The 11,193-nt window shown below is 35.5% G+C and overlaps 1 pseudogene; it reads right to left on the bottom strand.

Moving 5' to 3' along the window:
• Positions 1 to 8,416: 8,416 nt before the first annotated feature.
• Positions 8,417 to 11,086, bottom strand: LOC110691435 (annotated as a pseudogene).
• Positions 11,087 to 11,193: the final 107 nt, after the last annotated feature.

Raw genomic sequence — 11,193 nt, 5'->3', positions numbered from 1 at the left:
TCAATATGAAATCATATTTCTTTGGCTAAGTTTTACATATGCTAGTCATCATTGTGGGTTTTGATGCAACAATTGAAACTTATACAACAACTTTGTTTAGTTTCAATGAGAAACGACAATTGAGGATGTGCACTTGGAATGTACTACCTTCGACACATGGTTATTATTCCCATTACACTTAATGAGACCACGCGTTGTCATTTGTAACATGAGGTGAATCATGCTCATATTGTTGCTTTGATTCGATTACTTCTCAAATTTCTTCAAGATTTTCAAATCACTTTTCTTGAACTCTTTCAAGGATCTCAAACTTTTCGAGATTCTTATACTCCCACTTGCCTTTTGAGGAGGCACTTTTAGCATAGGGTAAACAAACCATGGTTTGAACCATGTTTGTTTGTTGCTTTTCTCGAACTCTTTTGAGATTTATACTACTCCCACTTGACCTTTTGGAAAAATTTCCATAAGGGCACATACTTGAGCAACAAACATTTTGTACTAAGTATGATTTGTGTAGTAGTACCATGTGCTCTGTATAGGAATTGATCGTGCATTAAACGATTTAATACAATATTTATTCCTTGCTTTGTAGAAAGACTAAATAAGAACTTTTCTTATCCATATCATATATGAAGTCTTTGCTACAATTTGATTTGACTTATGTAGTTTGTTTAGTTTTGTAGCTTGTCTTAAAAGTATATCCCTTGAACAATGGTTGGAAGATAGGTAATTTACATCCATTATCAAAATATATCTTATATAGATTGATAGCTCCCTTCATAAACACTTCACAAGGTTTTCTTTCGGAGTTTGTCGTAAAACGATTTCACAACTCTTGGATGTTCATCAAGGTATTGGCTTAAATTCTCATTATTACGATCATATCGCAATACTTTGAATGAGTTGCCAAGTATATGTCTTGACTTAAATTTTCACAATTACAATCATATTGTAATGTAATAATTATCTTGTCAAGTTGATACTGAACTTCATACTGAACATTTTGAACTTTTCAAAATTTTCACTCTTATGATTCAACTAAGCACGTGTGATCATATCACAAATGAAGTTTTATTGTGCGTCTCTAGTCTTTGAACCTTTGGTTTTCTTACATCAATATGTATTCGACCTTGAGTTCACATCATCATTTCTCTAAATGGTGATTTTGTCAAAATTTCAAATTAGAATGATAATTACATATATCAATGGATTCATAATCTAATGATATTGAAAGTCCAACCCTTTGGATCTTTCGCATGCAACGTTCATTTTTGTTCGAATTATTTGACATTTTAGAGACAATTCATTTATAGAAATGGTTCAATTATTTCTATCATATAGAACTTTGAACCTATTTAGCAACTCAAAACACATTATGACTCAATGAAGCATAGAATAACATTTATTCCACGTTTTTGAATCTTCGACGCTTAGTCAGTACTAACATTGAATGTTGTTTTGATGATGGCAAGAATGAATAACATTTATTTAATTCTAGCCAATAACAAGGTAAGGCGAAATATAGGTTCTACTTGTAAAGTTGCAACTTTTGCTTCCAGACTCGTAGACTCTACTTGTGAAGTAGCAACATTTGCTTCTAAACTTGTAGATTTATTTCTCCTTTAGCCATACTTCTTCATTTAGTTCAACCTCATTCTCAATGAGAGAGAAATAAACAAGACATCATATGTCCAAGAAGTAGCAATGTGCTAAATCAATTTCTATAATATACTTCTTAAATTGGAACATTTCCATTCTTTTACCTTCCAACTATATGAGGTAGTTTCTAATCAATTGGAATTGGTCCATTTAATTTGAAAAATTTGTTATTCATAACAACTTTTAGCATGTAAGTAGTTCTAGGTTTGAGAAGTAGCAACTTGTTTGCATTTCTTGGCCTATAACTTCTTAATGCAATCCTCATATACTCCTAAACCTTTCCCATTTGAGCCACTTAGAACACTTCTCTTAGGTTCAAAATGATGCTTTGCTTAACTACTTTAAGCACATTTCATGATTTTTCTAAGTCTATTCAAGCATCATTCATATTAGAGTTTAATCAACTATTTAACTCTTATATAAAGTGGATGAAGAATAGCGTCAATTGATCAACTTTTGATCATAGAGATTTCCAATCACTTTCTTATATTCAATTATATTGAAGATAAGAGATGTTATTAGACTTTTATACTTGTCTTTTAGAGGGTTTTTACCTCCCATCTCATTATATCCCTTGAAACGCTTTTCAAAATGAAGATGTGTTGGCATTTTACTCAAACATTTTGAATAAAACCAACCTTAGACATTTGACATGGATTTTTAAAACTTGCCTTTTAGAACCATCTTAGCAAAATTGGAATATAGTTTTATGGATTATCTTTTAACCTTTTGAGAACGTTTCTCAACGTTATTTTCAATCGAGGAGATTATATATAATAAAATTAGAACGACATGTTACTTAAAAGTAAACGCAAAATTCAATCATGTTTAATAAAAATTTTAAAGTACCATAAACGGTTTTAAAACTAGTAACTTTAAAACAAATTTTACACTTTTGATTGGTTATACTCAACAAGGTTACCTAAAGAGTTTAGAACCTTGAAGCTGAGGGTAATAATTAAACATGTGATGGTTAATTATTCAACCAAGAATTACAAAGAGTTGTAATCAGTAAAGAGTTTACTCACCTTGAAAATGTAATGGTTGATGGTAGGGCCAAAGTCCGGTCAATCATTGCACAAATAAAGGATCTAGGAATCATTTATTCAATTTTAATTGATCCCTATTGAATAAAATGAATCCAAGATCCTTTATTTGTGCAATGATTGACCGGACTTTGGCCCTACCATCAACCATTACATTTTCAAGGTGAGTAAACTCTTTACTGATTACAACTCTTTGTAATTCTTGGTTGAATAATTAACCATCACATGTTTAATTATTACCCCCAGCTTCAAGGTTCTAAACTCTTTAGGTAACCTTGTTGAGTATAACCAATCAAAAGTGTAAAATTTGTTTTACCCCCACTCCCCTAAGATATAATATGACACCCTGCTTTGGCATGACCCATCATAAATATCGAATGTTTCATCGGGTTTTTGATTGGAAAAGCAACCTCAATATTACTGGGACCTAGATTTATTATGTTGTGATTAAATAGTGAACTCTAGCGCATCATCACAAAACATCAATAAAATCTAACATGCATAATAAACTAAATGCATAAACAAGACATAGCATGGCCCCTAATCCTAAGAAACTAATAAAGCAAAAAGCTCCCACTTGAACCTTCATGGATCTCATCCACCTTGCTCCTTTGGGCATTCACTTCATGGGCTTCTTGGATTAACTACAACCTGAAATTTTACTCTATTCTATCTACTACTTAAATAAAATGAAATAAAATTACAAAAATACTTTATCGGTACGTAGATCGTACTAAGATTACAAAAATACATCACGATGCGCAGATCGTATTTAGCAATCTACTGGGCCATACTAGTCATTATATAGTAGTAAATAATATCATATATTATAAAGTGCCACATAATAAATCACTCATCATGCTTTCCTAAACTACAACATCGAATGTTCATAATTAAGGAAACATGGCACCAAAATATCTCATATTTTAATTAATGCAATTAGATAATATCATATATTATTCATGACCATCAATAAAATATCATATATTCTAAATTAGTCATGAGATAGAATCAAATCTTATTTTAATCTTAAAAGATAAATCATATTTATCCTCAAAGATTATCCTAACAAAGTTAGGAAATTCTATCCTAATTACTAGCCAATCACAAAATTTTAAATCAATTATATCCAATATTAATTATGGGATAATCACATTATTTAAATCAATTATTATCCTTTTGGAATATGCTCAGAATATCCTAACAAATCTTATCCAAAATTAACCACTTTAATTATGGATAATTACCAATTTAACAACTTTAAATATGGATAATATCAAATATAACAACATTTGAATATTTGATTTTATCCTAAAATAAAAGATTTTATCCAAGTAAAACCAATTTTATCTTTTAAAATTAAAAGATCATATTTTCAAAATATTTTATCTCATCCAAAATAAATCATATTTATCTTGAAATATTTTAAAAATAAAATAATAATAATAATTTAATTTTTTTTTTAAATCGTGTACCACCACACCGGCCACCGTGGTTGGCCAGCCGAAGCTAGCCACGGTGGCTGGCTGCCAACAACAGCCACTACCGCAAGGGCAGCAGCGTGGCAGTAGCCGTGCAACGCTTGCACGCTGCTGCCCACAGCCACCTTGGACCGCCGCCCTCCCTCCCTCCCTCCCTCTTGGACTACCACCAGGTCGGCAGCCGCCGTGGCTGCGCCACCCAGCCGCGGCTGCCGGCCTCAAAACCTTTTTTTTTTGTTTTCAATTTAATTAAAATAACTTTTATTAAAATTAAATCAAATCAGTCCAAAAATTAAAATTAAATCAACATTCAATCTTAAAATTAGGGTTCATCATAAAATTAATCCCAATTTAATTTTAACTTTTAAAATTAAATTGATCATCATACATAAAACATTTTTATGCATAAATCAATCCGATTAAAATTATAAATCATAAAATAAACCGAATTAAATCAAAATAAAGCACAAAAATCATATTTTAGGGCTAGGATTTTCGAAAAATTCGAAATTTAGGGTTAGGGAGTTCGAAATTTTCGAACATATTAGGGCTAAAAACGGTCATCTTCATGGCTATTTGAGCATAATTAAATCACATTTAATAGATTCCAAAAGTTTAATCACATTAAAATAATAATTGAACCATAATTAAATTAATCTCCCTCTTAATTGAATTAAAATTGTGGACTATCAAAGAATTATAATCAATATGCGTAAATGCAATAGGCTAACTGATACCACTGTAGGGAATTATAGGTACTACGCAGCGGAAATAAACATGAATCATATTTATACAGTACCTAATCCCAAGATCTAATGCATAACACATAAAGAATATATAATCGTACCTTTGAAGCGTGATTCCACGTGCGATCGAGCAAGAACAATGGGAGATAAAGAACCTCAAGCGTGATTCCTCTACTTGGTCCACGGGCACAGATTAAGACCTCCACTAATGCTAGTTAGTTGCAATTGAACCCTTCAATTGACCTTCTATGGAGAAGTGCGAGCAACAAACCACCATAAACCACCACGAACCACCACACGCGCCACCAAGGGTTTTGAATTAGAGAGGGAATAAGGGTTTTGGGATTGGTTGCCTTGATGTCAAAATTCACTGTGTGTGAATTATGACTACTTAATTGCAAGCCTAGGCATGGATCTTATTTATAGATCTCATCTCTAAATAAGAGCCCATGTCAAAAGCCCAAAACTTATTTCCAATCTAACTATGCTAGCCCAATCCATTTCATGATTAGTTAATTGCTCATGAGGACCATTAATGGGCCTCTAACTTGCTTAACCCAATACCCTTGTGTGTGACCTCATAGGATCCATTCTAGCGGGCTTTGGACCATTTGACTAGCCCAAAGATCATCTCTCATAGTCTAGCAACAGATGATGACGCCCCAAGAGAACGAACTTATTATCTCCATAATAGTGATCCTTGATATATCTAGTAATTGCACTTATCGAAGACACAACTCCTTCAATCGTATCATCCTTGTTGGGAACGGACAAGGAAAAGCCATGACCCATTACGGTCTTGCGCTTGAAATTGGCAAGACCGGATGTCATAGAAGTCCGCTTGCTTTACGGGACATGGTGATAGTAGGGGGCGCGTTCCAAGCGCCTAGAAGCACTCGGATCCGCCCAGCCTTCCCCCTTTTCCACTGACGAGGATTCCCTTGCAGTGCTTATCTTTGCTCTGGCCTCCTCTGAAGTAACGGAGGCATTTTCAGAAGATGACGAGGCCGAATCGTCATCAGAGCTCTCCCCAGAGCTAGGGGACTGCCGGCTGGGGCCAGCAGGGTCCTCCCCTAGACTCTCCTCCGACGCCTGTTCTGAAGGCTCGGCCTGGTATTGATTGTTGGCTTCCCGCAGTATAGTATCACTGGGGTGCCGCTTGAAGAAGGGGAAGAGTAATAAGTTGGAGTTTGGGGAAGGTCTGAAGAAGGGTTTGGGGGGTTCTCAGAAATTTCACTAGCAGGCACCCTAATGGAGCCATCAGAGTTGACAGTCTCACTGTCCGAATGGTAAAAGGAACCTAGCTGCCCTATATCTCCTCGTTGTCTGCTTTGTTCTGGCCATCATGTCCTGCAGATGCACAGACACTGTCGGATTTGGAGATGCACTTAAAGGAAAGTTCTCGAACGAGCATTCGGCACTCTGAGTTCTAGATTCAGCCGTCCCTGGTGACCGGCTGATCGCTAACCTAGGTCGTGCCGTGTGCGTTTGGGAAACCATTTGTTAAAGAAAAAATGCAAGAAAAAAAAATAAGTAAAAGAGGAGAGAAGGTGGTTACCTTAGAAGAAGGTATTATGAGACGCCTGGTTTGCTGAAACAGACGGACAGAAAGCCGAGCGTCGGATGCTTGATAAGTTTAAGTCTTTAAGAGTCTTTGAAAGTCAAAAGTCCAGAGATTCTCCAAGATTAGCAAAATTGTGAAAACAAAAGGGGGGTCAAACCCTTCTATTTATAGAAAGGGTAAACCCTAATTTTTCCCCCCAAAATGTAATTTGAAAATCCGGCCAGTCGGATGATGACACCTGTCACAGGTGTCATGTGCAATGCACGTGACCCCTGTGAGGGGCAAATGATTTGGGTATTTTTATACCCAACCAAATGGCCCAATCAGAAGCCGCCACATGTCAATCAAAAGCCGCCACGTGTCATTGGTAGAGGTGCCACCTGGACCTTTGAGATGGTGACACGTGGTAGGCTGGTATTCCTCCGTTCTGGGATGATTGGTGATCCAGCATGGACCATTAAGAGGGCGACACGTGTCACCCTAAGAGATGCCCAAAAGCCTTTTGGGCTCAGTGACATGTGTCACTCAGACATTGCTTCTGGAATGGCGGCCTTCAAGAGCCCAAACCTTGAGGCGCCGTTTTACGGCGTAACCTAATCCCTAGGTCACCAGATCCTAGGGAGGGCACACTTTTCAAAAAGACCCTATAAATAGGGACAGTTCCTACATTTATGATAGGAATACACGCAATACGAGACAATACGTCACTTTCACATTTACTACAGAGCTGTCGTTTTCCAGAAACAGACAGCACCTTACCTGAGCTTGGAATCCGAGCAGATAACTTTATTTCCGCATGTTTTACTCCGAATACTTACTAACTTAATCTTCGGAGGCGGACCACCGACCATCCGGCGGTCCGCTTTGCAGGTACAGGCGCCCTTTGCTGAATCCAGTCTCAGTGTTGTAACTCTCCCAAGGGACAAAAACCCCCGAAACAAAGACTGTGTATAGTTCACCTTTTTTTGCTTATCTAATTTGAACATATATATTCAGACCTAATATGAACTCTCTCTCTTCTTTTTTTTTTTTTTTTATTGCTTGATTTGACAAACTTTGACCTTGTACGCTAATCCATAAGGAAAAGTATATCAAAAGAGGTTTTAATTAGACTTGTACTAGTTTGTATTACCAAATATATAATTTCAATAAAAAATTTCACTATGGAATTAAAGGTATTTAGCCATAAAATTTTTGTACATATAACGATAAAGTATACTCTAAACTTTTATATTCTCATATGATTTGATATAAGTAATAAGGTAAAATAAGGCCAGGTGAACTAAGCATAGCCTAAACTCGCTCGAAAATGTCAAATTACATTCAAAGAAATACATATCGAATTGATGATTAGACACCTGCAAATCAGGATCATCTAACTATAAATTAGGGAGCCAATTTAGCGCTTATGTAAAATAGAAATCCTAATTCCTAACTTAACCTATTGGGTGGCTAGGCACATAAATGATATCAATGTAGAGACAGACTGATAACATAGTTGGAGATAACCTAAGAGATTGTCCATCGGTGAATAATAGAAAGAAAATGAGAAATGCTACGATTATAGTCTTTAACAATCAAGAGAGCTTGGACATTCAATTGGACGAGCTAACATTTGATCCTTTACCTAAAGTCGAACATATTTGGACGTGAGTAACATCAAGGGTTTATTGTTTTGGATTTGGGGTCATCCAAGCCAATGTCCCTCGAGGAAGCTCACCCCCCAACAAGAAAAGCGACCTTTGTGAGCAAAAAGAAATACTACGTACATAGTACATACATGTGCATGAATATCTCTAAGATCGACAGGACAAAGTTTGTTTTGGTATAAAAAGTTAAATAACAAAAGGTAGTAAACTTTTAAAGACGAAAGGAGTATCGTATAAGTTGTCAATAATATCTAAGTTTAAATATGCACCAAAATGTATATTACATCATCAACATAACATACTACTACTATAATAAAAGAATATACAACTACTATAAGAAAAGAATCAAGTTCAAACAATCAAAATCTAACCAATATAGCTAATATATATAAGGGTTGTCAAAGTACCACCAAAACTAGCAAATCAAAGATTGAATGAACTCAATTACTTTCATCCATTGGATACCAAAATCTATTGAAGAACCATGTAGAATCAGAAGCCACTGCTTCATCATCTTGGTTACGGTGCCAAGTATAATAAGCATGAGTTCGGTTTTTAATCTCCAAAATTGCATGCCCAAAACTTGCTTCTCGATAAGCAGAGTAGAAAGGTTGTGGATTAGTGAAACTGCATCAAAGAACAAAATGGAAACATTGTAAGGTTGTAATAAATCATAATCTAGTCCCATCTATCATTCGGAATGAATTGTCACAACATTATCAACGTGACTATTAAGTCTGGACACGAGGTGTAATAGAAAAGAATGGAAATCTTACTTGTTAGCAAGTCCTTCTATGTTTCCACCATCACCAATAGTCACGTAAACAGGTGCTGATTTATCTTTGATGGGAGTACGTAGTCCATTTGTAATGTTGTAGCGTATATTTGATATTCGCTCCTAATAACAACATTTAGAGCATAAACACAAGATTAATGATATTAATGATAGAGTATAATACAAAATCCTAGACCTCAACCATGAGTTTAAGCTTTTGGTTAAGTTAATCTGTAAAAATGGTATCGAAACCAACGTGACAAAGAGATCACGGGTTTAAATCCCATCCACTCCTACCTTTAAGTGGAATATTGAGCGTTGGTTATGAGGTGGGCCAATACTGCATCCACACTTCAAGCTCAACAGACTCTTATGTAGAGGGGCTGATAGAGTATAAACAAAATTTTAGACCTCAACCATGAGGTTAAGTTTTTGGTTGAGTTGGTCTGTTAACAAAATGAAACGACTTTAAAACAAAGGAAGTAATAATAGTACTAACCGAACGCTCATATGCATGAACATGACCAGCTAAAACAAGGTCAACTTTGTATTGATCAATCCAAGGTTCGAATATGACTCTCATACTTTCTCCTTCCATGTAATGGTAATTGTCTGAATTATACAATGGAGCATGCATCATAAGAATCAACCATGGAGTCTCATGCCTATCCACTTTCTTAAGCTCTGCTTCAAACCATTGGTATTGCGGCGAATACTTGGCTACATTAAACACGGGAATTCAATAATCAATTAGAATTGAAGTTGATAAATTAATCGCGACAATTTGTGCATATTAATGGTTAAATTGTGTATGGTTTATGTTTACTTACTAAAAGCGGAGTAAGAAGAAAGGACAATGATATAAGCTGGTCCTCTCTTGATAGAGTACCAAAGAGGAGATGTGCTTCCACTTTGTTTGTAAGGGACATGATAACGATGCAAAAATGGCTTAAACGGCAGATATTCACCCTGAAAAACAATTATTTGATATTAATTCACAATTTCACCCATATTCAAATATTACCTTTAGCTTTCTATTTAGTTGACTAGTTTCTTAAATCTTTAAGAGTCAAAACAGTATATATCAAAGTCAAAACGCGTCAACTAAAAAAAATAAAAGTTTGTAAGTGAAATAAAATCCAATAAATTATGGGACTTACAATTTCAGGAGCAAAATCAAGTTCATGATTTCCAGCAGTCCAAATCCAAGGTTGGTAAGCAGTACTTTTCTCCACAAAACGACCCCAAATATCCCATTTTCTTTGGTCATGAAAAGGATAATTATCAGCATAGGATAGATCTCCCACAAATAACACTGCTTCACCTTTCGGATTTGCCATGTAATGTCCTAGTGTTGAATTTGATGCATATGTTTGTCCCAAATCACCTACACATTCAACAAATAAACTTATCATTAAGTTTATTCTACCACTGAAACTTAAATTAACCAACTAAGTTAGTTGACATCCACATTGTAATATAATAATCAGAACGAGCTGATTCCAACCTATGATACCGAATGTGTAAGGGACATCAGGTCCAGGTCTTGGAGGAGTGGTAAACGAAAATTGGCGAATTGCGTCACCTCTCCCAAGTTCATAGAAATACTTGGTATTGAACTGCAAAAAACCACCAAAATAATGTTTATGTTCTCACTCACATGTATTAAACAAATACCATTCAAAGTTGATAAAATTAAATAGTATTTGAACCTCTATTTTCTTGATGGTAGCATGATGAATATAACCAGAACTATAGTTGTAGTAACGATAGGTAAAGATCTGAGAATGTGCTGTGTAAACATCACTAGGATCATAAGCTTTCCAGTACCTAACACTATTAGGATGGCGTTCGTTAGGCGTCACCCACGAGATGATCACACCTCGGCCTCCTCAGTCCCCCTGCGTGATATGGACTTGCTCCGGGGCATTGGAGCCTTTCGGGGAAGGGAAAGCCTCGGCAGGCATGTCGGCCGAGGCATCCGTTGATCTAGTATAAGAGCTGGTTTCTCCGCCATGACAGAAACTGGTTGTAATACATAGAATTATGAGGATGAAGAAAGGTACTTTGAATGCCATGTGTGGTGAACTGATATTGTTACCTCAACGAAGCATGAATAAAAGCTAGAAACTTTTAAATCACTTTTACAGTTATGTTCATCAAGAATTTTACTTTGATTAGGGTTAATGTTAGTATATATGATAAGATTAAAATAAAACTTAGTTTATCTATATATGTTATCCTAAAACAATATCTAATCTAATCATATTTCT

The sequence above is a fragment of the Chenopodium quinoa genome, unplaced genomic scaffold, assembly GCF_001683475.1.
Source record: "Chenopodium quinoa cultivar QQ74 unplaced genomic scaffold, ASM168347v1, whole genome shotgun sequence".
NCBI classification, from domain to species: domain Eukaryota; kingdom Viridiplantae; phylum Streptophyta; class Magnoliopsida; order Caryophyllales; family Amaranthaceae; genus Chenopodium; species Chenopodium quinoa.
The sequence above is the reverse complement of the archived record's forward strand: the minus strand, read 5'-3'. Positions and strand labels throughout refer to the sequence as shown.